A 3,386-nucleotide genomic window follows, 5' to 3' on the forward strand; every position below is an offset into this window, starting at 1 on the left:
CTCTTCTCCCACATAGCAAGTGATAGAACAAGAGGAAATGGACTAAAGTTGCTCCAGGAGGGGTTTAAATTGGATATTAGGAAAAATTTCTTCACTGAAAGGGTGGTCATGCATTGGAACAGGCTGCCCAGGGAAGTGGTGGAGTCACCAGTCCTGGATATAATTTAAAAGAAGTGTGGACGTGGCATGTAGGAACACAGTTTAGTGGCAGACTTGGCAGTGCTTGGTTAATGATTGGGCTCAATGATCTTAGAGGTATTTTCCAACCAAAATGATTCTATTCTATTCTACTCTAGAGAATAGTGATAATTTTTTTTTTTTTTTGACAAGCCAATATGGAATAAATAGGGGATTGAAGAAAAAAAAAATGCATCAATATTCAGTAATCATATTGTTTAAAAGGGAAGGAAAGAAAATGACTGAGACAGCTACAGGACTTTCAGAATGACCTTGGCTATTCAATTAAAATAAATCTTAAAGGAAATAATTATTGTAGGAATTAAATCAAATGGAAAAGGCTAGATGTGTGTGTGATACGCTTTTGCAATATAGTATTAGATTGACCTTACTTCTCTCTTAGAGAAGATGGACTGTTTCACTCTCATCTTATCTTTTGGAACTTCCATAAAGTATTCAACACGATGATGAATAAAAAGTTATTCTTAAATGAGAAGAGGGATAGGAGAAACCTATAAAGTCAACAGAAAAAAAAGAAGATTGTAGCAGGTTTTACTGAATGAAAGCATCAACTCAGAGTGATATTGCTAATGAAACAATCTCAAAGAGGTAAGTAACAGAAAAGAGATCAAATTCGACTGTATAAATGAAATGCAATATACTTAAACCTAGGGAACAATTTCGCTTTTTGTCCTGATTGCAGAGAGATGGTGGAGCTTAGTACTGTGTGGGCGTGGCCAGATTGACTTTCTGTACCACCCACATCATCACTGCGTAGTATGGTTTCCAGAGGAAAAGCTGGGTGCCCACGGGACGTGCACCATTTTGCCTCCCTTTCTTCAGCAGGGGGACTGTCAAGATCAACTCCTGCAGACTTGATCCCCCTGTCACCACTGCCAGTCCCCCTCTCATTTTCTCGGGAATGCAGTTACAGGACATGGTGCTGAAAAGGAAAGGACAAAAACGTGAATCAACCATACTGCTATATCAACAGCACAGCAGAGACGTAGAAACAGCAGTGCAGGCACCTGAGTGGAACTGAGCCCAGTGGAGCAGCGGTGTGCCCCAACTTGGATGACTTAGCTTTTGAGGGGCTTGTTTGTCATTGTTTTTTGTTGCTTTTTGGGATGGGGGGTGGGAAACATTAGCCACAGTAGCTCCCACTACCTTCTTGCTTTTTTTCCTGACAGACATGTGGTGCAGTGGAACAGTCACCACATTGCCTTTCTCCAATGAAGTCACGTGAATGCAACTTACAGGGAGTGTCCGCCATCTTGGTTTTGTTCCCAGTGGTATACACTTTTTTGTTGCTAAAACACCTCCTCTTTTTGCATACTTTTGCTATTAATACTGCTGTTTTAGGGTGCATGTCTTATTCCACTGCTTCGTGCTTTCAGTAAATTGTTATCTCAACCCATAGTCTGTGCTTTTTTCCCCTCTCTTACCAGAAGGGATGGGGTAAAGAGAGTGGCTTATTTGGAGTTTAGTTTCCAGCTGGTGTTAAAACTAACACACTATTAAAAGATATCAAAAATGTCATGAAAAAGTAAGAAATTATTCAAGAAAATCTAAGTGTATTTGTTCCTTTAGAACAAGAAGAAATACTTCTCCTTCAGAAGTCAATAAGATGATTTAATATATGAAGTGTGTGATTCTTGTCACATGTGTTTCTATAGGTTACACTTTAAAAATCAATGTCAAAAACCACAGTGATATGCATAGGCTAATCCCAGTACCCCACAAACAGAATGGACAGGTTTTCAAGGAACAGGTTTTGGTATAAGGCAATAGGAATAGAATGGTTCTGGTTCCTCTTAATTAAAATAACTTATTTTTCTACTTCATGCTTATCATTTCATCTTATTTACCAACATAAAATATTGGGCAAGAGATCAAATGGGTAAAAGCTGGCTGTAAATTAAATAAGGATGAGAAATAAAAGATTAATTCTAACAAAAAGTTGTGTGTTTTGAGTAAAATAGTAACAGCAGGATCAAGAGGCCTAAGAACTTTTAAAATGATACTTGATAAGTTTATGAAATGGATTATATGACATGGTTGTCTGTAATGGCAGGTCCTGCATCCAGGCAGTTCATCATAGGAACAAAGGAAACAGGATTAGGAAGAAATTATTGCAATAATCTTATCTGCAATTTTCAGATATGTGTCCTATGGTTAGGAGGTGTGGAGCAATGAAGCAGTCTGCTCAGTGTAGCAGCAAGAAGCAATAAGCAGTACTTAACTTCATTCTTTTTATTATTATCCATAGTTCTGCTGATTCAATTTGATGATTTCTTTGGATTTTGTCTGCCTTTAAGGACAAGGTCGACAAGACAGTAATTCAGAGAGTATTTAAGGAAAGTATCAATACAGAAAGCTAGGGGTCAATATAACTGGAGCAGAATTTGTAAGGTGGTGATGATGTTTGCCTGGAGGTAGAAAAAAGGACAAAGTGTGAAAGAAATTAAAATCTAAGGAACAGTAACTCTTCAGAGGTCTTATTTACCCTTAGGTTTAAAACTGAATTTTCCACGACTTGAAGGAGGAGTAGTCTCTGTTGTCCCATGCTGTCAAAATTTTATGTTTGAGTACTGCTACTGTTGATATATACCCTTTGCTCTAGTGTTTAAAAGATGCTTCTGGGCTGCAATATCAATCAGCAGTATTCTTTAGAAATGTCAATAGCTGGCATATTAGCACTTCAAATCTATATCCCTTATAAATGGGGAGCACTTGACATTCATTCTGTACCACACAGCAATACTTAAATGGTGACACTATAGAAGAGAGTGAAGAGAGAACAAATATAAACTTTGAATTTTAGAAAGTGCAGAAGGACTCCAAAAGTAATGGAAAAATGGTATCAGAACAAAGTTCTGGACCCATTGATACCTGGAGGAGCTTTGCTACTGAATTCAGAGGGATCCAGGTTTCAAAATTAACATTTATATTTAAGAAAGTACTTGTTCTAGAGCATTTACTTAAGGAATATGAATTTTTCTGCAGCCTTGGTATTTCAAGTAGAAATGTTCTATAACATATAAGCATAACATTTTTTCTTAACTGTTTAGACTGTAAATTCTTTGGATTAAAGATCTGTTACTGTGTTTTTACTCTGAAAATTCCATCTTATAGTAGGTGTAATAGTGTTATTGCATACTGTAAACTCCTGACTCAGAATGTTAATAATACCAGTAATTACAGAATTG

At 37.0% G+C, this 3,386-nt stretch overlaps 1 long non-coding RNA gene across 1 annotated transcript; it reads left to right on the plus strand.

The window, feature by feature from the left end:
* Positions 1-346: 346 nt before the first annotated feature.
* LOC116780501 lies at positions 347-3,095 on the plus strand. Its single transcript, XR_004354501.1, has 2 exons — positions 347-786; positions 881-3,095. It is a non-coding gene; the product is annotated as an uncharacterized LOC116780501 (long non-coding RNA).
* Positions 3,096-3,386: the final 291 nt, after the last annotated feature.

The sequence above is a fragment of the Chiroxiphia lanceolata genome, chromosome 1 (genome assembly GCF_009829145.1).
Source record: "Chiroxiphia lanceolata isolate bChiLan1 chromosome 1, bChiLan1.pri, whole genome shotgun sequence".
In the NCBI taxonomy this organism is placed as follows: Eukaryota; Metazoa; Chordata; class Aves; order Passeriformes; family Pipridae; genus Chiroxiphia; species Chiroxiphia lanceolata.